Here is a 24,634-nt window from a genome sequence, read left to right on the forward strand (position 1 = left end):
GCAGGCAGCAGGAAATGTCAAACCCACTGGACTGAAAGACAGAGATGCCCAGGGAACACCAGGGGGCAGTACATGCTCACCAACGGCGGGGTGGAGGGTGCCAACGGCTAATCTACTAAGTCTTATTCTTTGCATCTGAAATATTAAAATGTTATTTTCTTGGGCGAGCACTTAATATTTTTAAAAATAATCTTAACTCGTTCAATGATTTATTTAAACATAAACTTTCTCCTTTGGAGGAGCTTTAAGAAGTAGGACATGTGTACTAATATTGCTGACCTCTTACATAACAGGAATCATCAGAAAACCACAAGAAACATGCGTAGGGTTAGGACCTATATAGGAACATATACTCCTTCCAGATGAACATATATCCCTATTAATTTGCACACCACCATGTTTCCACTTTATAAACTTATGGTTGCTCTGGTGGGCAAGAATAGCTATACTGCCCTGAAAATCTTGAGGTGTTACTGTTCCATGGTTAGTTACTAATCACCAGCTTTGCCTTCCTGCCTGTGTCCAGCACATCAGTTTCTGTACTTAGCATAACCGCTTCACTTTTCATTCCACCCCATCCCACCAGACACCCGTCACACTTAAGCTCCTCCTCTCGGGCTATTTGATCTCTTTTGTTCAGGGAGTTCCCTGCCTTCCCACCTCCCACGTGTCTCCTGCAGTAAGTGGGTTCTGTCACTAGGAAGTGGGCAGGTGCCAGAGTTCAACACTGAACCATCCCAAGGGAGAAAGAACTCAGGGAAGACCCCAGTAGGACAGAAAAGACATCCTCACCCCTCCAAGCTCCTTTAGAAAGATGCTATTGGCAATTAAAGTCAAACACACATTGTGGATCTGATGGTGTACATGTAAGGCTATGGTTTGTCTTTGGCTGTGTAGAGTTAATCTTAATTGTTTAATAAATAGCAAGAGACTGTTTTCAGACTGTGGGATACTCCTTTGTGGGTCACTTGCTTCATTCATCTAATTTCAGATTACTGAAACTCCTCAGGCATTAATCCGTAGCCCATTCAACAAAGTAAAAAACATGAAAACACCAGAAGAAGCTCATATTACAAACAATCTGTCCATCAACACAAATGACTGTTTCTGGGACTTAGTGGAACCCGAAGGGGCAAAGGAAAGCACATGTTGGAAAACTGGCACAAAGGAGAGAGACTAAATAAAAAATAATCCAGTGGAAACATCTGGAGATGAGGAACATTCTATAAAGCAACTGTCAACATTATGCAGGACGAAGTAAGCCTGAGAGACTGCCCCCTGTTAGCTGCAAGGCAACTGAATGTGATGGATGATCGCAAAACAGGAAAAGAAGTTGTTGTGTGTGTGTGTGTGTGTACATATATACATATATATACATATTGAACTTCAAGACCAGCCTGGGTTATGTCACCAGACCTTGTTTTCAGAAAGAAAGATTGAGATAATTGGAAAAATGCAAATTTGATCTTTATATTAGACAAAGTATTATTGCAATGGCACGTTTCCCGAACTTGATTCTTGTGCCACAGTTACATAAAGAAATATCCTTATTCTTATTTGGAATAGCTGTTCCCGGATGTGGCACTATATCAAAGGCTGTGGCATTATAAAGAGGTGGAACCAAGCTGGTAAAAGACGCTCTCTAAAGATGGACCCTAAATCACCGTCACTGTTGGTTCTGGCCTTTGTCCCCTGCTTCCTGGCACACTGTGGGCAGAAGTCCCCACTATACATTCCTACCACCATGGATGCCACCAGGCCCTTCTCTTAGTGGTAGACTGAAAGACCCTGAACCTGTGTGGCATGAGAAGCTTAAGTTGCTTTCCTCGGGTATGTTGTCACAGGGCTGAGACAAGTAAGTATTATTTAAGGGGAAATGGACCGGTGCTGGGAAATTACAAAACCCTGCAGAAAGAAACGTGGATGGGGTTAAAGAATTTGCTGTGAAAGTGTGGAGACGTGAGTTCAAATCCCTAGCACTGATATACCAAGGTATGTGTGATCACATACCCTTATGATGCCAGTGTTGTTGGGGGCAGAGGCAGGAGGATTGCTGGCGCTTGCTGGTTTCCAGGCTAGCTTCATGTTCAGAGAGGAAGAGTCTGTCTCAAGGAAGCATGCTACAGCTGGACAATGTCCTCTGGCCTCTGTATACCTGGGCCTGCAAACATGAGAGAGAGAGAGAGAGAGAGAGAGAGAGAGAGAGAGAGAGAGAGAGAGAGAGAGGAAGAAGGAGGAGGAGGAGGAGGAGGAGGAGGAGGAGGAGGAGGAGGAGGAGGAGGAGGAAGAAGAAGAAGAAGAAGAAGAAGAAGAAGAAGAAGAAGAAGAAGAAGAAGAAGAAGAAGAAGAAGAAGAAGAAGGAGAGTCTAAAATGTTGTATACAGCTGGCAAGATTGTTCAACAGGTAAAGACAAGACTGGTGTGTCCTGAGTTTGGTCCCCAGGACCCACATGGTAGAGAAACCTGAGAACTAACTTGTGCAAATAGTCCTCTGACCTGCACACACATGCATGCACGTGTTTGATTTCAATCTTGTGTCTTTGGCAGGCGCATCACAGATGTTGGTGATGTGCTTGCTGTTTCAATTTGTCCTATTATCGATGTCCTTCAGCTACCTGGCTAAGTCTGGCATCTGTCAGTCATCTCCAATGTGAAGGTGCTCTTTGCATCTCTGTAATGAGGAAGTGTTTCGCGTAGAGGTACTTTGGGAATGGTATCTCCATCCTCATCGAATTCATAACTTATTGCGATCAATGAGGGTTTACAGCTTCCTCTTCTAGGCAGTGCATCCAGATTCACGGAGGTTACTGCCCTTGCTAAGCTTTTGTTTGCAGTGATAAAGCACTGGCCAAAAACAACCTGGGAGAGGGTACAGTCGGTCACCAACGAAGCCAGGGAGGAACTTAGACGTGGGAACCGAAGCAGAGGCCACAGAGGGGTGCTGCCTACTGTGTCCTATTCAGGTTACTTCCTTATTCCTCTCAAGACAGCTTGTCCAGGGGCAGGAAACCTACTGGGGGTTTGTCCCTCCCACATCAATCAGTAATCAAGAAAACGTCCCACAGGCGTGCCCATAGGCCAATCTGGTGGATGTGGTTCCTCAATTGAAGTTCCCTCTCTCCAGATGACTCCAGTTTGTCAGGTTAACCAAACCAACCAGCGCTGCTACTGAAATACAAATTGTCCCAGCTGTGACCAACAGGGGCTTTTTAAAATTAGTCCTGTAAGTATGCCACCATCCTTCTGTGAGTATTTTGTTTTTTCCGTTTTCATTCCAATAGATGTTTCCCTTTCCTTTTACAATCTTCATCACCTAGCCTTGGGGGAAAAAAATGAGTTCTCTTTCATGGAGGGTAGTATTATATAATCCAGATCTGGGTTCCAGGGAGCTTGTTCGTTGATATCAGGGTACCACTTCTGCCAGGCTCTCAGTGGATGGAGCGGGGCACATAAATAAGGATGTGTATTTATATTTGTTTGTTTACTTCTGCACATAGTCAACTCTCCAAACGCATGGGCCCTGCATCTACATATTCAAACATATTCAACCAAACACAGACCAAAAGTATTTATTTTTTAAAAAAAAATCCTAGTAAGTTGCCAAAAATAAAATTTGAATTAGCACTATGACTGTTTTCATGGTCAAGGTCATACGACCTAGAATCCACTAAGACAGATGCCTCTGGGTGGGTCTTTGAGGGCATTTCAAGGTTAATTGTATTTAAAAGTCTTAAGGAAACCCACTACTTTGTATGCTAACTAAGAAATATAATTTTTAAAAAAGTGTTTGAGCAGAATTGCTTTTGCCTGAATTGACAGTTCATGCAGACATGGGTTATTAAATAAAAATCTCATTGCCGGTTGTGGGGATACCACCTCATGAACTATAGATCAGGGAGGTCCCAGAGGTCCCTAGAAGAATACAGGCCACTTTCTTGTGCCGTCACTAAATGGCATGGCTCTATTGAAGGTGCGATGTACTTTGGTTGCAGAACATAGAGAAATCAGCCTGGACCTGACTTGGAAACTTCCCCCTGCTACTGTTCCAGTGCCAGAAGGGCCATGCAGTCCAATGGGCAGGGAGAGTCACCCCTGATGACGACCCCGTGCTGGACCGGCATGCTATAAGACCCGCCAGGCAAGATGGGCCCAGTGAAGACATAGTGGCATCACTGTTAGGGAGGGTAACCAGCTACTTTTACGTTGCTTTGGGGGCCTGCTACATAAAAGAAAATTCATGCCTTGTCCTGTTAAGCTGGTCCAAAGGCCATGGCCACAGAGACTAGAGTCCCTAAAGGGAGTTTATTACTGTTGTTTCGCCAAATGGACCTGTTGTCAAGCTGCCTTTGAAATATTTATGTTTACACCCATGACCTGTGCTGCTCTCAGCCTTGGTCAGAGAAGCTTCCTTTTGCAGTGGGAGCAGTGGAAACAGAGAATGCAGGAACTCACGACCGGTCAAAATGCTGAGAGTGAGCAACAGTAGAGTTCTCGTCCTAAACAGGACAGGAATATCACATACGGCCGTCTCTATGGCCGAGGCTCGGAGACCATTCCCAGGAGAGGGCAGAGAGAACATGAGAGGCAGAGGTTTTGGAGGAGTGATGGGTAACACTGCCTTCTGGGCCTCAAATGGCCAGTTCGTCAGCTGAATTCACAGCAGCTCTCGGGACCTGCACAAGATTAAGACCATCAACTACTCCAGCACAATTGGGCAAAAGGCACACGAGGTTCCACCCTTAGGGGCTCCCGGCAATTAATGCCAACTGAAGAAGGCAGAGTCATTTTTCTTCGGGGGTGTGGCCACTGGACCAGTAAATACCCCTACACCATCTAGGACCTAGCAAACCGGATTAAACTCGGGGGGGGGGGGGGCAGAGAGAATGGGAACGTGTTGGAAGGAAGAGTCCTATAGGGAGGGATGTGGGCATGAAAGGAGGACGGGGGAGGGTGAATATGATCCAAACACATGTGAATGACGTCACAAAAATCAGAAAGCCTTTGGGAAGGTGTGCATGGATTATAGGTGAATCCTATGACATAATTTATAAGGAACTTGTACCTCTGGCTTTCAGAGTCAGATCAGTGAGAACCTTGAAGCCTCTGCTCCGCAGTTGCTGCGGGTAGCACATAAGCGGACACCCTTACGTACACACTCCGGCGCAATTACTGCAACCCAGTGCCACTACTCAATTCGCTAAAGTTCTCCCTCTCTGCTACTGAGAAATACCTGAAATCTGTTTGTCTCCTTCAACTCTCCACGTAAGTTACGGCAGATTGCCGTGGCCTCCACACTGTGTACGAGGTTGCTTTCCTTATCACACTGGGGTCCCTATTCCAAGCGTTAGCCACTCTCATAGACTCACCTACCCCCCTTCATGGACTCTTCCCAGGCTCTGGAGGCTCCTTGACTCCACCAAATGAATTCGTGAAACTATCCCCGCCCTGCGCAGGGCTGGGAGCTCCCTCTTCCCAGAAACGTCTCCCTTTGTCAGGATTCCTTATCAAGATCAAGGAAAACTAACAGGGAAAGGGGGATTCATGAGGAGTCAGATCTTACAGCTGAAAACGTGGGAAAGGTACAGCTCAGCTTGGGTGCAGCAGGCTCGCACTCCTTACTTAGCAAGATAAGAAGAAAACCATTAAGGTTGAAGCTGTCTGAATGCAAACCGAATGGCACTTCTCCGAGGCCGGTGCTATGGAGGCTGGGTAAAGAGCATGAGATTCAGAAACCGGACTGACAGAAACTGCTCAGCTTTTCTTCACTCGGTTGTGGGATGGCTTTATGAGCTTCCTAGATGCTATCAAGAACCCAGAGAAAGAGCCTCCAGCCAGCTCCGATTTAATAGAACCGTCTGTGGCGTCGATTCTTTTTAATTAAACACTCAGGTGTGTGGGATCTTCTCGCTGGGTGGCAGCGTCTCGCTCAAGATGTCCTAGGACCACGGGGAGCCCATGATGGTCCTCATAAGCCGCATTTATTTCAACTCTGCTCTGCCATTGAAGAATCTGAACACCATATAAACTGTGGCTGATGCCGTAGACAACCCTGTTCTGCCGTCTATAGCTGACTCTCGATTTGCAGGGTCTCCCAAGAGATATCACCATATGCAGGAAAGAGCATAGACGTAGATCTAGGCAAACGCAGTGGAAAGCGGTTTAAATAAAACTTTATTTCCTTCTATATAGAACAGCATTAAAAATTACACTTATTCGAAATTATATTTATTTTGCTAATCTGCTGTGATGAGGGTGAGGTGATATAAGTATAAAACGGGGGGACTAGTTGAACACTAATATGGGGGGGTGGTTTTTATTTTTACTTCTGACTTTACAAATACATGGCCTTGATCCAAGAACACTCAAGGCATTCATCTGCCCAAGGGAGGACGATTAAGATTTCTATAAAAGGACCACAAAACAAAATTAACAAAATGACAAATGCCCAGCTTCTGCCATTTAAATTATGGCTTGGCTTAGAACGTGATTTAGTTTCAACGAAGCAAAACATTTAGAACTTTGAGAAACATTAGAAATCTGGTTTAAATGAAGCAAAACAAAAGCCTTTCTGGCAAGACTTTTCACACACACACACACACACACACACACACCCCAAATTCATCTACTTTTATTTTCTTCAGTGTGCATGGTTGAAACATGGAGTTTTATATAAGAGGCAAAGAGAGCAGGAGAATAAGAAGAAGCTTCTCTTTGCCATGCCTGAGGCAATTCTGTGAAGGATAGGGAGAGAGTGAAGTGGCCAGACAGACGCCACAGTACAGGCGTGGAATTCATGGACTCCGGTGCTGTGTATTTACGTCTCAGAAAAGGACACCTTCTAGAAAGCTGCGCACCGCTCAAGACGCAGTCCATCCCCATCCTGCCGAGTAAAGCCTTGAAGTTTAGCTTCCCAGGCCATTGTCCATTCCCACGTGACGAGGACACTGTGGGGGCCCAGAGCAGTGGCCGGGCGACTACCAGGGTGAGGAGAGTGACCTGCAGCAGACGCTAAGGATGGGCCATCAAGCCAGGCCACCATGTGGAAGAGAAGACGCCCTGTGGGGGTCAACACAAGGAGAAGCTGTGTCACAACACCTCAGGAGCATCGCCACAGCCCCCTTATAATCTGTGTGTTCACTAACCCCGAGCAGCATTCAAAACCAGTTAAGTGACATCTCTTTAGAGGCCAGCCGATGCGGCATCTCACACTTCAAATCTAACCTTTTCCACACCAAAGGTTGCATATCCATCCATGCCTTGCCGTGGGGAGGGATATCTGAGAGACAGAAAGAATGTTTTCACCCAAAACTACTTAGTCTAAAAGGCTGTATTGATTTGGAGGGTGAGAGTAAGGTTGCCCACCTTTGAGGTTTAGTAGTTTGTTTTTCTCCACTGTTGAGAGAGAGGGGGGTGAGCTCTAAAGTTTCTATCCACTCTTGAAGGCAGTGTGTCTGCCCCCAGCCCATGCACTGCTTGGTCATGGGCCAGTGTTAGACCCAATCCAGTCCCAATGACTTCCATCAAAATAAGCAGCAGAGAAAGCAAGAACATGGTCCAAGCACAGCCAAGTCCTGTTCTAGGAGTGCTTATTAACAGCCCATCTGTCATTGGCTCCTCTGCCAACTGTGTGTGCCTCTGGTGGCCAAGGACTGGAGACTCAGGGAAGGCTGGAAGGTTGTAAAATAAACAAGCCTCTTCCCTTTTCTTCAAGGACTGGTGTTAAGATTGTTGAGTTTCAGACACACACACACAAATATACACACAAACACACAGACACACACAAACACACATACACACATATGTACACAAACAAACACATATATAGATACACAAATACACACACAGATATATACACAAACACACACACACATATACACATACAAACACATTTACAGATACAAAAACACAAATACACACACAGAGACACACACACAAACACATACACAAAATATAAACAGTCACACACACAAACACATATACAGACACACAAACATACAAATACACACACACAGAACCAGCAAAGAAGTCTTGTCTATGGCTACTTAAGAAGCCCTTGCTCATCTTTCCTTCCATGGGATGGTATCAGACAGCACATTTTCACTTGTCCTCAGATGACGAGAGGGTCAGGCCTATGGCCACATGGTAACAGTCCCTTACGTTGAAACAGAGTCCTGAATGCAATTGAATTCTTGGAATTTGAATCAAACAGAGAAATTAAAATAAAACACAAAAGCCAAACACAGGAAGGAGAAGTATCTGTGCCTTGATGTTTGTTTGGTGCCACCTGGAGCTGCATCATAAGCTCTCAGTGACTCAGCAGGAGACACAGCCCAGCCAAGACGATGCCTTTAATGTGCTTGGGATATAAGCTGTGCTTCATTTTAAACGAAACTGGTTAGAAGTGTATGTGTTTTATTTACCAACAAGGCCAAATTGCTCGCTCACGTGAGCTGTTGCTGCTCAGGCTTGGCAGACGCCAAAGTCTGTATAAAAACAGCCCCATTCTAAAGGGGAAATCGGAATTTTCCTACCGGCAGCTCCCCTCTTGGCTAATTAGATGGTATTAGGCAGGAAAAGGCTGGCCATGCTTCTAGAAGAATGTGTTATTAGGGGCAACGTTGTATCCGAAAAACACTACATACCTCACATTCCGGTCTCTGCTCGCCACCCGGACATTTTCAGCAAATGGATAGGAATCTTCTAAAAAGCACCCCCCCCCCCGTTAATTCATCAATCAAAGTAAAAGTCTCCTGATGAAAACTGCTTTTCGAGTGTTGTTTGGGAATCAAATCACAACTTGGAAGACAAATCAGGTGATCACGTCACGTGAGAGCTCTCTCACACTGGAACTGCCGTCAGGTGGATTAAGCTTAAGGAGATTAACTTCTTAGAGACTCATCCGTGTAAGAGTGGGCTAACAGCTTTTTAATATTAATTTAAAAACAACACCTAAAATGTCTATGAAAAGAAATAAAAAGTAACTATTGCCATTAGACACCTGTCAGGATGCATGAAATTCAGAACACAAGTAACATGGACCCAAGGAGAGGGAAGCAAGAGTGGCATTTGGGGAGATTGCCCGGCTGCTACAGAGTTAAATGTGCTCTCATTGAACTGGTAATCACGTTCGATGGAACTTACCCCAAAGTAAAGGCCAAAACCATACACAAATGTACACAGCAGCTTTATTCATAATTGCTATGACTTGGAAGTAGCCAAGATGTCCTTCTGTGGGCAAATGAGAAAATAAACAAGTGCATGCAGATAGCGGAATACTAAAAAGAAATGGGGTGCTGTGCATGAAAAGACATGGAGGGTCCTCAAGCGCATTTTACTAAGTGATTCCTACTAAGCGACACTCTTGAAAAGGCAAAAATAAATATAGACATATATGGAGAAAGCAAAATGATTGGCAGTTGCCAGGCATCAGAGTGAAGGGAGGATGAACAGGCAGCACACACTTTTAAGACAGAAAAAAAAAACCCTATTGTTGGTGCTGTTATGAGTGGCTACACATCAAAACCCATAGGATGCCCACTGCCAACAGTAGCCCTAATGTAAAATACGGACTTGGCTGATAACGGCATGCCTGTGTGGGTTCCTCGGTAGTACCAATACATGTTGTAGGTGGGTGTTTGATGGAAAGAGAGGCTATGCATGTTTGGGGGTTGAAGGTCTATGCATACCTCTGTACTTTCCCCCTTGGTTTTGCTCTATAGGAGAAGAAGGTCTTTAAAAAGAACTAGCTCTCAGCTCCTAGTCTTACGCTTTCCCCCTGTTTCCTGACTTTAAAAGGGAAGGAGTGTTCTAATTGATGGCTCTGTTTTGGTTTTAAAATCTCAGATAAAGAAACTTCCATTACAATAACTTAGTTTCAAAAGGCACCTCAGGTTTCTACTAATTGGATTAAGAAGAAAGATTGAACCGCTTCAGCCACACACTGAAAAATAAGCACACGGCAGCAAATACACCTGCCTTTATCTCCATCCTTCCAGAAACCTCCAAATGCCTGCTAAAGAATCAGGGAAATGTGACAGTTCCTCAAAAACCCCTTCAGCTCCCTCTCTGTGCCTGTGGGGGTAGGGATTCAATACCGTAAGAGTCATTTTAAATTCACGACAGCAATATAGAGACTTCCAGGGAGCGGGCTCAGCTTTTGCTTTAGGGATGGATTCCTATACGTAGGACATGATAGAGGTCCCGAGATTGAATTGTCTTAAGGCGCCGTTTCATTCCTCATTTTGCTAATGGAGTTGTTCACCCCTTTCTGTTTGAGAGAATTTCCTGCAGACACCTGGCACACACCTATAGAAAAGGATTAATTTGACGCACAGACTCATAATTTGGATGCATGAATCTCCAGTCATATCTTGTTATTTTTATTTCACTTCTCTTGTGAATAAATAGAAAGGGGTTTTAAATATTTCATTGGTAGGAAAACAATATCATAATGCCAGAACATTGTTTTTACTTTTCTTTTAACATTTAGAAAACTTCACTTGCTTGGTGTATTGGGAGGGGTGGATGCCATAGTATGAGTGTGGAAACCAGAGGACAATGTTGGGGAGTCACTTCTCTCCTTAAACCATGGGGGTCCAGGTATTGGACAGGTTGTCTGACTTGGCTAAAAGCACCTTTACCCACTGAACCATCTCACTGGCCTCAAAACATCCTTTGAAGTCAGTGATCATGTTGGGAAAATACCTTGTATATAAAACTCAGTAGATGTAAATAAGTATAGATCCAGTTTATTTAGGTACGACTGAATCTTGTGTTTAAAAGAATACCTATGATTGAAGAAGAAAATAGGAGAATCGAAGTCTGTCAAAAAACTGAAAGATACATATTTCATCTAGTTTTTTAAAAAAAACAAACAAATAAATAAATGGTGCTGAATCTCTTATCTAAAGCAGCAGTTCTCAGCTCAGGAATAGGGTTATATATCAGATATTCTGCATATCCGATATTTACATTATGATTCATAACAGTTGCAAAAGTACAGTTACAAAGTAGCAATGAATAATTTTATGGTGGGGGGGGTCACCACCACATGACGAAATGTATTAGGGAGTTTGAGAACCACTGATCTAGAGCATAAGAAACAGTTATGAGCAAAGGATACACCCTTCCTTACCCTTTCTTATCTAGAGTCCTCTTTTTTTTTTTTTTTTTTTTCATCTAAAAGGAAAATGAACAGAAAAGCCCCCATCATGTTGGTGATTTCTGGAGTGGTTGGAATCAAGCAACTTCAGGCTGGCTGTTAGCGTACCAGAGACACAATGCCTGCTTCTGCTGATGCACCCACTTCATCCCTTCCCTCTCGCCACTGAGCAACCCACTCAGTGATGCCCTGTGCGACCATGTGGTTTCATTGTCCTGATGCCGTTCTCCCCTGGGCAGCAGGGTCTTTGGTAGAGTGCTGGACACCATCTAGGGAAAAATATTCTCTAAGCTTCCAACAATCCAGCTTTTTAAACCACAGTCAAGAGCTCCAGCTTAGCCATGATGGTACCTGCTATCACACACACACACACACACACACACACACACACACACACCCATCTGCTCAGCACGGTTCTCAGACTTTGTTGTGGTTGGTATTTGTTATTTTCTAAATACCTCCCCCACTCCTTGTCTCATTTGCAAAATCTCCTTCCACTCTGCTTCTGACTGTTTCTGTCACCCCCACTTTCTTCCATGCTACAAGCAAGTGGTTTGTCCTCCACGAAGAATTTTCTCAATATATATCGATCACCGCTTGTAGGTAAGTGGTCCTCCCCTTTGCATTCTATTGGTGGCAAGCTGACACGTGTATGGAAAAACGGACAGGTACCTATGTGTGTATGTGTGTGTGGAAGCCAAAGGGCCACAAAGGAAGCCAATTGTCATCCTTCTCAGTTGGTCTTGGTTTTTTGGTTTGGTTTGGTTTGGCTTTTGTAGTCAGGGTGTCTCACCGAATCTGGAATTTACAAATTAGGAAACACTGGCTGCCCAGCAAGACTCAAGCTTCTACCTGTCTCTGCCTCCCTGGATCTGGGGAACATCATGCCCGACCGTTTGCTGTACTCTGAAGACCTGACGTCCCTCAGCAAAGACTTTTCAAGATATCTCTCCATCGACTTCGAACTTGTTATGTTTATAGCATCGGCACCAGCTAACCAGTGCTTTATTCCTCTCATCCAGGGGTCCTCAGCCTCCCTAATGCTGTGAACCTTTAATGCAGTTTCTCATGTTGTGGTGACCCCCCAACCATAAAATTATTTTTGTGCTACTTTATGATTGTAATTGTGCTGCTGTTATGAACCATAATATAAATATCTGTGTTTTCCGATGGCCTTAGGTGACCCTGTGAAAGGGTCATCGGGGACCGCTGCTCCATAGAGAAGGGTGAACTGCCCTACAAATAAGAGAAAGGAAGCTACGATTGCTCAGAGCACTGGTCTAAGGCCACATAGCTAACAAATGGTAATGTTGGGATTTGGTAAGACTTCAAGTCAACCCCAGGGGCCCACTCTTTGATCTACTTCATGATTCCTAGATTCTTAAATGGAAAGATGGAAGAAACTTCCATTTGCTAACCACGGGGGCAGATTTCCATTGATATTACTTCACCTACCAGTGAGCTAAATGGTGTGACCCATGTTCTGCCGGTGAGAACTAAGGTTCACCATAAACATTTTCTCACAAGTGACTTCCTGTGGTGCAGGTGACACATGGAAGCTGAATAAGCCAAATATACGATTGGGTGCCACAGACAATAAGGAGATTCTTAACTATCCTGCAGGAAAGTGGGCAAAGAGGAAAAAAAAGATTACTCAGCAAGGAAGGAAACAGAATGACCAAAAACACACGAAAAGATTCTCTGCCTTATTAGCATCAAGCAGAATATGGTTAAGATAATGGAATCCCCTTTCCAGCCCATAAAAATGCCAAACATGAAAATGCCTACCAATCCCAAATGCTATCATGTTAAGAAGTTTTACAAAAGGGTGTTGGAGCTGCAATCAGCCCCGCCAGTTTGGAAAGACATTTTGTAGTGCTTATGTGTCCAAGCCGTTTCACTTCTGAATTTTCACCTCCAGTGGTTTAAATGAGATATTCTCTTGGACATCTGAGTATACTTGGTTCCTGGTTGGTGGCCCTGTTGGAGAAAGTTAAGAGGTGTGGCCATTCTGGAGGAAGTATGTCACTGGAGGTGCTTCTGACATTTGGAGTTGGAAGTTCAGGTATGAGATCCCAATTATTCCTGCCACTAAGCCTGCCTGTATCACACTTTCCCGCCTTGATGATGACAGACTCTTAGCCCTGTGGAAGCTTAAACCCCAAAAAGCCAACCTCAGGATGTTGGTGGGATGCACTTCCTCAACGCTGTAGAATCCTGACATCTTGTTTTGAAAATTTGACAATCTGTTATGGTGGGTCTCTGATACCCAGACCTTGCTCCCTTATTGGCCTAGTCTCTCTCAACCTAATCTTCCATCTGGTAAATTTAAACTCTATTGACTAGAGACTTTAATTGTAGATAGACAACTTCTAACCTCTGCTATAGAATGTGGTCTAATCAAAAGAGCTATCTCCCATCATCTTCCATAGATCAGAAACAAGTCAAAGTGTATGTGACTCCAGGGCAGGGTCCCATCCAAGGGTGTGTAAGACTGGCATCTATACTAAAGTACATCCAACACATAGAGCCATGATTAGCATTTAGCATAAAGTCTTCTTCTTCTTCTTCTTCTTCTTCTTCTTCTTCTTCTTCTTCTTCTTCTTCTTCTTCTTCTTCTTCTTCTTCTTCTTCTTCTTCTTCTTCTCCTCCTCCTCCTCCTCCTCCTCCTCCTCCTTCTCCTCCTCCTCCTCCTTCTCCTCCTCCTCCTCTTCCTCCCTCTCCCCTCTCCAAAAACCAGAACCCAGGATCTGGACCTCTTACAGGGGACATGAGTTTGATAGCACCCACGTAGGGCAGCTCACAACTCCCTGCAGCTCCAGCTCCAGAGTAGCTGATGCCTCTGGCTTCCATGGACACTGAGCTCACAGGCACACAGAACCTCCACATACATCATTCAAAGTAAAACTAAATATTTTTTAAAAACCAGATTCCAAATTTTAACATTTGCTTCATTTCGATGCTACATACACAGGTACCTGTTCCATTATTCTGAATTTTTAGAACTGACGTAGTTCTGAATGTAAGCAACATCGTTTAAATGAACTCGCTGACAAAGGACAGCTTAGAAGAGCTATGGGGACACAAAGGGAGGGCATTGCAGGAAGAGGCCGGTCTTGCGAATGCCATCGCGCTGCTGGCACACCTGATTCTGAGAACTCTAGAGCTCCTCTTGATTATTTTCTTTGGCTCTGCAAAAGACCAGTGAGGTTGTGGATCTGATGTCTGCCCTTCACATCACTTAACCAAATGTGTGTGTGCTACATTTTCATCTGATGAAGCAAGAGACAAGCTCCCCAGACTCCCAGCTGCTTCCGTAAACAGCTGAACAGCATCAGGACTCTTCCCACAGGTACCACCTAAGAGCTCCTGTAAATCCAAGACACCCAGAACCCAGCATTGCTAAACACATTTTCTTTGTTTGCTTTGTATTCCAGAAAAAAAAAAAAAAAAAGAAAATGAACTCTATCCTCAGTAATTTGTTGACTAGCAAACAAGAAATTGAGGGTACCAGGCAGACAGTTCATCAAAAGCAGCTTAATTCTAACTGCGCAAACTCTAAAAATGCACTCTTCCCTGGGAGTTAGAGAAGCAAGGCAAGTTTTAACAAGAGTGGAACAGACTGGAGGTTCGAGTTATGTAAACATATTTGGTGCCAAGAAAAAACATTGGAGAATGATTTAAACAACTCTGAAACAGAGGGTCTGAGGAAGTGTCTACGGGGAGTCAAGGAAAGCGGTCCCTTTCTCCAAAGGTAGAGAATGGTGAAGACACCAACCTTTGCTTTAATGTTTCCAAACTCTCCTTTTCGATCCCCTACTCATCTTACACGAATTTGTAATTTTTTGTATGTAATAATTATTTTTATCTCTTTCAATAAAATCCAACAAAAACAAACAGCAAATTTGAAAGTCTGTTTTTCAAGACAGGATTTCTCTGTGTAGTCCTGGCTGTCCTAGACCTCGGACTCACAGAGATCTGGCTGGCACTGTCTCCCGAGTGTGCACAGCCACCACCACCACCACTGGCTGGCCTTCTTTATAGAAAGTTTTGACTCAGCCTTCTTCCATCCCTATGGTGATTAAGGATGCCAAAGTCCTCCATCTCTAACCAAGAATGGGACCTAGAGAAAATCATGCATGCTGGCTTCTTATGATTTTTATAAGATATATTCTTAGTTTGAATAAGACTGATCTAGATTAGAAGACTAAGTGGTAGGGGTTGCAGTGGTAATGGCTCAGTGGTTGCGTGTGTGTTCTAGACAGTTGTGGCGGCACATGCCAGTAGAATTTGTTGAAGGAGGCAGGGGTGGAAAAAAAAGTATATATTGTTCTTTTGCGGAATTCAAGTTGGGTTTACAACACACTCAATTGCCTGTAACTTCAGCTCCAGGATGACCCAAGGACCTCATCTGAATTTGACAGGCACTTGCCCTTACCTGAATATATCCATAATTAAATATTTAAAATTTTAAGAGAAAGAAGAGGCAACGAAGCATCATGGTGACAAGTATAGCCACTGAGTCAGGCTACCTCATTCAGTTTTTAAGGCTCAGACATCTGAGATCAGCTGGAGGAGGCTGTCATCAGAGTGTTTGCCAAGTCTACAGGTGTCTGAAGCTTGACTGGGCTGTAGAGTCTGCTTCCAAGATGGTGTACACACGCAGGTGTGGTGGTTTGGATAAGAATGTAACGTGGACGTATATGTTTGAATGCTTACTCATCCGGGAGTGACACTATCTGGCAGATGTTAGGAGGTATGGTCTTGTTGGACTAGGTATGGCCTTGTTATAGAGGGATTATGTCACTAGGGGTGGGTTTTGGGGTTTCAGAAGCCCAAGCCAGGCCCAGTGACTCGCTCTCTCTTCCTGCTGCCTGCAGAACCAGATGTACAACTCTCACCTTCTCCAGTAACATTATCCTCATGATGGGGAGCGTGATGGGCTAAAACTCTGAAATTATAGACTTTAAATATGCAAAATATGTAATGTGAATTTTGTCTCAATAAAAGTGATTGAAAAAGAGGAAACCTGAGCAGGGTTGATATCACTCACCAGCCCCAGAAGATGTATAGTTACCCTTTGCCTTTTATAATCTACGTGTTCTCTCATCTCAAAATTTGAATCATGATTAAACCAGACAGTGTTGGCTCCTGGGAGAATTGGTTTATGGCACTAAAGTTCATATTGGTCTGGGGTCTACTGCAGCTCAAGTGAGTCCTGGCACGCTTTCATGACAGCTCTTCGGAACACCATTGACATGCATTCTTCTGCCAAAAACTACACATAGCTTATTTCATTCCATTTTAGCAAATGCTGCCAGCGTCACCAATAGATTTACACATTTTTTGAGCAGTTTCTCCAAAAATCGCTTTTGCGACGGTGGCTTTTCCCCCTGCCTGATTTGTGATTTCATTTGGCACTTGTTTTGCATTTCATTGAATCAGATTGTCAGTTGCTTGGATAGATTCCATTTTTTTGTTGCTTTTAACAACATTTGTGGCTGTGAGACCGAGTCCACCAAAGTTTGCACAGTTTCATTGTTGCTGAATACGAAGCAACTTTATCAGAATCAGGAAATACAGTCGCCATTAGCTAACACTGTCTGATGTCTTCTAGAAGACACATGCCCAGAATCATTTAATAACAATATCAATTGGTCATTGTGAATAGTTGCTAGTCTTGGGATTAGACCTCAGTTATTTTTTTTTCTTTAATGAATTCCCCAGAGGTCATACAACCAGTTAAAAATCCCCCTTTCCCTGTCCTTCCCCACAAACACCACACACACACACACACACACGAGGGGGGCAGAGAGGAGATTCCCAAACAGCAAAGTATTACTGTTGCAAGGCAGTTTAGTATTTTACAATCAAATTGAGCTGAAATTAATAAAATTGAACTCATCCTACTGGACATGTGCACAAAGACTATGCAAGAAATCATCAGAATTTAGGGAAAGGAGAGAAATATACATATTGAAACACCTTAAGCCACATTTTGGAATTATTTAGCCTAGCAACAGCTCTGAGAAATAGCAACTATAGATACCTTAGCTGTTGGAATAGAGCTAACAAGAAAACATCATCTACAGCAAAGATAGACATTTCACAGCAAATAGAATATTTAATTTGTTAAAATTTGATATTGGAAAGTAACTGGAGAAATCATAAATGAGCTTATTTTATCCTCAACAGAAGTAGGATGCCACTGCACATAAATATTAATTCACTGGAATAAGCAAAATATGGCATTTGTTAGAGGTTGGGGAGCCATAAATTATGTTTATCAATCACTGAATGTTCATGTCTTGGAAAGAATCAGAGAAATGTGTCCAGGGATTTCAAGGATGCCTAGCTATGCTGGAAGATTAAGGGCTCTTGCATCAACACTAATGTCAAGAGGAGACAGACAAATGGAGCCACAGACCTCAGAACACGAAACTAACAGCAGGGAGGATTACTGTGCAAATTTGCAGAGATGACTACAAAGACATTCCACAGGGAGAGGGTCAGAGGGCTCGCAGAACATCAGTCTTCTAGAAAGGGAAGAAGAAGCTGTCAGGACACAAATACCTCTACCAAGACTTGAGGTCACAGCCTCTGATAATCTCAGAATAACTCATCAGGCATGAGAAGACTCTAACACCTCCTCCAGTTAACATCCCTGGGACCCAGTACAGCCAGGATACGGCACCGCTCAGGAACCGCGGCCTAGTGTTCACTGGTGAAGCCTATGCTTCTCAGGAGTGCCTTTTCATGGGCCTGAAGGTGGAGGGCGAAGGACAAAGAAGCCACTTAATTTCCATAACTTAACCGAAGAAAGAAGCCACTGCTATGCATGTTAGACACCAAGAATATTCCATTTGATTTCCCAGCGTTTGGGGAAGCTTAAAAATCTTCTTATACGCCAGAAACAAAATATTTTTCTTGGCAACTTAGATCTTCAGTTAAAGATGGTTTTCATAATATTTAATGTACCAGGAGGACACTATAAATTGATAAGCAGACTTGAGGAAGTGGAAGAGCAAATCCAGAGTCTTGCACTATGCCTGCAAGCACTCTGTCGCTGAGCTACTCTTCCAAGTTTGGTTTGATTTTCTGAGGTGGAATCTAATCATTGGGCTTAGATCGATCTTGAGGTCACAGCATAGCGCAGGGGAGTCGTGAAGAGACCTTCCCATCTTGGCCTTTCAAGTACTGAGATTATAGACACATATCCCAATTAAAAATGTTTAAATAGGCTCTGCTACCTTCTTTGTTAAAACTGAAAAAGCCCATGGATTTTATAAAACGGCTTTGCCAAGTCATAAAATTGGGTTCATCATCTCATTCTAGTATCTGGCAAGTCATTTGTTAATTGCTAAGGTTGCTTTGTCTGAGGTTTCTGCGCCTGTGCTATGGGATCCCTGTTGAGACACAGGATCCCCCAAATCCATCAAATCCATTCTGACAAGTTGACTTGAGATTGTCCAAAGAGCCTCAGTTGACTGTCTCTCAGCTCAGCTCCAAAAGCCACCCACTAACCCACCGCACCCCTACCCAGTACTTTTTGGGTCTTTCTTCCATTGCCTACCCAAAGTCCTCACCATCCAGGAGAGCATGCTGGGTCTGGTTGCCTATCATCCTGCCCTGGACTTTATAAGCACCAGGGTTAGAGGAGGATGGAAGCCAAATAAGAGCTGAGGTTGAGTGTTGCTCATCTTAGACTCCAGAAGCTCGTATGTCTAGTCCAGAGCATCTCAGCAGTCCAGACAGCAACTACAGGTCCCTTAGGACTGATTGGGGCTCCATGTGTGACAGTGAAGCTCAGCTGCTCAGAGTGATAGAATGGAGGGGAAGAGAAAAGACAACTGGAAGACTGGCTGGCAGTGAGCCAAGTGCCTTATGGTCATCAGAGATAGGAGAGCTGCCTGAGAGAGTCTATTTGCTCCTAGAAGGAATTAATAGAAGGTTGAGGGAATAGGGGCCTCCGCACAGCAGCACATAGCACACAGTGGCCTGTTCCTGTCATGGGGAGGCTCATGTGGCTGTGTAGTAATGCACTGGCCTGCCTTTAAAGAAGGGTCTAGCTGGGCATCTGAGTGCCATGCATAATTTCCTCAGTTCAAACCTCAGCTCTTAGGGAAGAGAAGAGGTCTTGTGTAAATCTCCTCCCCTTTTTCCTCATGGTGCTTAAGTGTGGCCACTTGTATCCATGGGCAAGGTGTGCAAGGAGCCCCCAGCCCTCTAAGACAAGAGTGAGGGAGAGCCAGACACTTGCCATCGTCACAGGGCTCTTCTTGTTATCACCGTATGGTTCACTTTGGTTAGCAACTTGACCAAATGCGGAAACACTTAGATTAGTAAGGTACACCTCTAATTGTTTCTGGTACTTCCAGAGAGAATTAACTAGAAGAAGTGGGGTGTGCTACCCTGTGTATGGGGAGCCCACCTCACAGAGAAGGGCCTAGATGGAGAAAAAAGGTATGGGGAGGAGAAGTCTAATAGCACAGCTTCTCTCCCTCCCCTCTCCCTTTCTCTTCCTCTTTCTATCCCTCTCTCTCTCCTCCTCCTCTCTCTCTCCCTCTCTCTCCTCCTCCCCACCACCTTCTGGCAATAGGATCGGAGCTACTCTGCCCATCCAGACCCTTTCCTCCAGGGCTGAGCCTCTAAAAGAGTCATGCACCACCTGAGTTTGCCTCATCCTTCTTTAGCAAGAAAGGTATCGTTCTTGAGTATTGCCAAAAAAGACCCTTCAGTGTACTCTGTTCCCATGTGCCACACGGTAACTTTAAACCTGGAGAGTGACCAGTGCTAGTCCCCAGTGTGCAAACCAGAGAAGTTTAAGTTCTAAAACATGCTGTTTGTGCTGAAGTCATTAATCAATTTTTTTTTTTTTTTGGTTTTTTGTGGTTTTGGAGCCTGTCCTGGAACTAGCTCTTGTAGACCAGGCTGGTCTCGAACTCACAGAGATCCGCCTGCCTCTGCCTCCCAAGTGCTGGGATTAAAGGCGTGCACCTCCACCGCCTGGCTTCATTGATCAATTTTTATATTCTAATTTAAAAAATATTTTCACTGATAGCAAAGCCATTATGTAATTATATGTATCTGTGAAGGGCGTGTGATATGCTAGTAATATTTATCGTTACTCTGTTGGCACAATGACTGCTATATTGCTAACCAACAGAAGTGTTCCTATGGCCTCCAACTACGCCGGTTGGCTCTATTTGAATTGATTCTGGCTGGAGCAATTCAACACAGAACAAACACCGGCTGGCCATTTCCCTAAGAACATTCTGTGGACTTAGCAAATGTGTGCAGGAGATGGAGGAAGAGTAGGAGGCCAGTGAGGCCATCTATCCCCAGGCCACTCCACGGTCGTCAGATCAAGTGTCACTTCTGGCCGACTCAGACCATAAGTTTGTTTCTGTAGTGTAGATGGTTAGCCCGAACAGACTAAATAAAGTATGACTTCAGCCATTTCTGCAAAAGACAATAGTTTGCAAATTCTTATTCTACTTCCCGTGCTTCTAGGGTCAAGTCGCTGGCTTCAAACCATGATTCTGCAATTTCCTTACCTCTACACTAAAAACACTAATAGGACAGCAGTAGCCTCTGGACAACTGATGGTGAGCAATATTGGATAACCTAACTAATATTTAATCTTTTAAAACTCTTCTACCAATGTCTTTTGGCCCTTTATACTCAGTTAAACAGAATTGTTGTTCAAGCAAAATGGGTGTTTACTCATCACTCAGAGTTTCATTGTGAGCTGGCTGCTCTGACAAGGATGGGACATCATCCAGCAATGGCAGCAGCAACTGACAAGTCTTATCCTTGCCTAACTGAGAAGAATGAGAGTCAGGAAAAAGCCATCGACTAAAGTAAAGTAGGAAATGATATGCCAAGATCCAATTGGCCAGCCTACCCATATTTCTCTCAGAAAACCAACTCTTCTGTCAGCATTGAAAGGACACAAAGCTTTGTTATAATTTACCAGGGAGTCAAGGACATTGTTGCCCTTGTCTGTGTTGGGGGGACTTGTGATGGCTCCTTGTCGTTGTCATCTTGATCAAGCTGAGGACCACCTGAACTGTGTGTCGGTGAGGCTGTATCAAAGATGTTGAGATAATAATGTCTTTGATCTAAATAATATCAATCCATTGATGGAAGTTTAATAGACAATTGGCAGGAAGGAGACTGTTGTAGGAAGTGGAGGCTGGTTGGAGGAAGTAGGTAACTGAGGATGCTTTCGTGACGGCGGGAAGATCTCTCCCCAGTGCGGATAGTACACATGGTGGGCTGGGATCCTGACCTGAGTGATTGATCATAACAGCAGCTGATCACAGCTTTCTTCATTCTCCTTCCTGCCAGTGTAGTATTAACAACGAGGACAAGCTCCTCTGCCACACTTACCCCGTAATCATGAACTCTTTCTCCTAGTACTGTGAACAAAAATAGTTTATTCCATAAATAGCTTTTGCTAGGTATTGTGTTGCAATAAGACAATTAATTACTAAGATTCTTCCTCAAGCCTTGGAATCATCCCAGGCAAAAGTCAGTCTCTGTTGCTAACTCATTATCTTTATGAAAGATATATTTTTGTTTATGATGTGACCAGTGGCATAAAATATAATAGAAACCCGGGTTAACAATGGCATAAACAGGATGGAACTGTTTGCCTCTTGTGCAATCGTCCCAGAGATAAACACACCAGAGCCAAGAAGTTCTAGGTTGTTTTCCTGTCTTCCTTAGGGCATGCCTCCGCCATTAAGGAGGTCTCTTGTTGAGGCAGCAGGACCAAGGAAGGATGGCAAGACTTCCCATACCCCAAGCTTTAGGGACATGTTCTGCAAAGTGCACCTGAAGCAGCCTCCGTGCCATGCCATGTCACTGGGGAACTTAAGAAAGGTTGCTGGTACTCCAAGTGGCCAGATGTCACGAGGGAATGCCAGTGGGTTTCATTGCTGTAGAAGAAAATCAGCATTGTGGCTACTGGTATTTTCTGCAAATGATTACCTGGGCCACTGCCTCCTCCTTCTCTTCCTCTTTTCCCTCTCTCCTTTCTTTCTCCTCCCTTTCATCCTCTCTCCATCCCCTTTTCTGTTCTCCTCCGTGTTTCTCAGCTTTTCAGAGTACAAACTCAGAGCTTTACTCTGTAGCATTAATGTTTCTGAGTGTGTGCGTGTGTGTGTGTGCATGCACACACGTGTGTGTATTTGGCTTGCATGTGCCTGTGCAAGTGCAAGCAAGTTGTGCCCTAGGAGGCCAGAGCAGGAAGAGAGATGTCTTCCTCTACAGTTCTCCACCTCGAGACAGGATCTCTCACTGAACTGCAAGCTTGGTAATCACCAGGCTGTCTAGCAAGCTCTTGGGCTCAGTGTCTCAATCCCCCAATGCTGGAGTGACGGACACCCACAACCAGACCTAGCGTTTAGCATTAATTAGTACACCTATGTCCTTTAAACCATCACAATGGGCATAGATTAGATATGCTTTCGGGAAACAGAAAATTGTTTAGAGGGAAGCAAAACTGAAATGATTCATAGAGCACAGGGTTTCCCACACACCTGCTTACAGCATAGGTTGTACATCTCCTAGTCAGGCCTCAAAAACAAGACTGAACCAGAGGTAGGACGATATACCAGATGCCTCAACACACATGCTGCCCTCTGCCTGCAATCCCAAAGAACTGACTGCGGCCAGGGTCTACTAATTCTACCCACTTCATTAAGGCACCTCCAAGCTTTAGGTTTAATCAATAAAGAATGGGCAGAAAGCAAACACTGTTGGGAGTATTTCCGAAGAAAGCCTGAAATGGGGTTGTTCAGGAGAGAGGAAGCAGTAGAAGACCAGCTGAGAAACATAAGTGAGCTGATTTCTGACTAACTCAGCTTTGGACTCTTATTAACAGTCTGGTCTTTCTGCTCAGGAGCCTGTCAACACTCTCGCCGGTAGCTGAAGGTTGCCCGCAACCATCTTCGGTGGTTGGCAGCCTGGCCCGGGGCCAGTGTGTGTGTGTGTCTTGGGCCTGCTGGGTTTGGAAACACTCTTGGGAAAGTACACTCCTGGAACAAAGCCTCTGTGTGTCTCTTCCACATTTTGAAAGTCTCCCTTTTTGTGGATCTGCCTGAAGCTCATGGGAAGTAAGCTGCCTACTCACAGGGTTGGGGGTGACGGTGGCAGTGGAGAGGAGCTTGCTGGTGTGACTGTCGTTTGTAATTTTGAATTTAGAGAAAAAAAAAAACTGTGGTGCCCGAGATCAGACTGAAGCCAGTGCTAGGCCACACTCTACACCCTCCACCGTTTGATGTTGCTCCAAATGAAGTTTTTAAAGTGTAGGTTTGAAATGAACACACACTTACAAAGTGAGTCTGTCTGTAAGCCAGCCATGAACCTGCCCTTGGTCACGCAAAAAGTCACCGGCTGATTAGAAACTTTCATGCCCTTCCATTATCAATGACATTTTAATGAACTCCATTAGTCTGTTGATTCTATGAAGCTGTATCAGCACATGGACTGGCAAGATTAAGCCAGTCAACACTCCAGCATGGAAGGGGAAGAGCGGCTCAAGAAGGCTCCATCCCTGGTAGAGGAGCTAATGACAGTTGACAGCTGCTGTGGGAGAGAGAGCCAATTTTCTATAGGGTTGTGGCCCTGGTCGGTTACACGTACTCCAGTGGATGGCCCCGTATCCGTGTGCGTACCGGCAACACTAACTGGGCTCAGTGAAAAGAAGAAGGAGACACGGAGTTGGGAGGGAGGTAGAGCATGGTTGGCGAAGAGTTGGAGGGAATGGTAGGAGATGGATATGATCTAACTGCATTGTATTCGTGGGAGGAGAGACCAAAGGCTGAAAACAAAGTGTAGCATCCTGGAGTGCTGGCTGTTTAAGGTGCTTGCTGCACGAGTCTGAGAACCTGGGTTCAGATTCCCTAGAATTCATGTAAAAGCTAAGATTACAGACTCTGACACCCTAGCACTGGAAGGAAGAGATAGGCAGATTCTCGGGGCTCCCTGGCCAGCTAGAATAGCAGAAACAGCGACCTCCAAGTTCATTGAGAGATCTTGTCTCAAAGGTATAAACTAGGGAGCAATAGAAGAAGACTCATGACGTTGACCTCTGGAGTCTGCTTGTTTAGACAAATGCACACATGCACACTATACATATAAGAAGCATGCTACAATAATCATATTAAACTAAACCTCTTCCCGTTTCTAGTAATTGAACCCATGCTCTTACATGTGATGAGTATGTGTGCTTTACTACTGATCTATAGCCTCATTTCTTTTTAAAAATTTTATTTTAAGACGGGGGTCTCATTAAGTTATCTGGGCTGGATTTGAGCTTCTTCTGTAGCCAGGCAAGTCCTTGACTTTGTAACCCTTTTGTATCAGCTTCCCATGTAGGGTTACAGAGTTTTGGCTGAGTGAAATTAATTATTAACTAGGCAGAAAAGAATTTTTGACAAGGTCTGGACTTCTGGAAAAGGA

Source organism: Chionomys nivalis, chromosome 20 (assembly GCF_950005125.1).
Source record: "Chionomys nivalis chromosome 20, mChiNiv1.1, whole genome shotgun sequence".
NCBI classification, from domain to species: Eukaryota; Metazoa; Chordata; class Mammalia; order Rodentia; family Cricetidae; genus Chionomys; species Chionomys nivalis.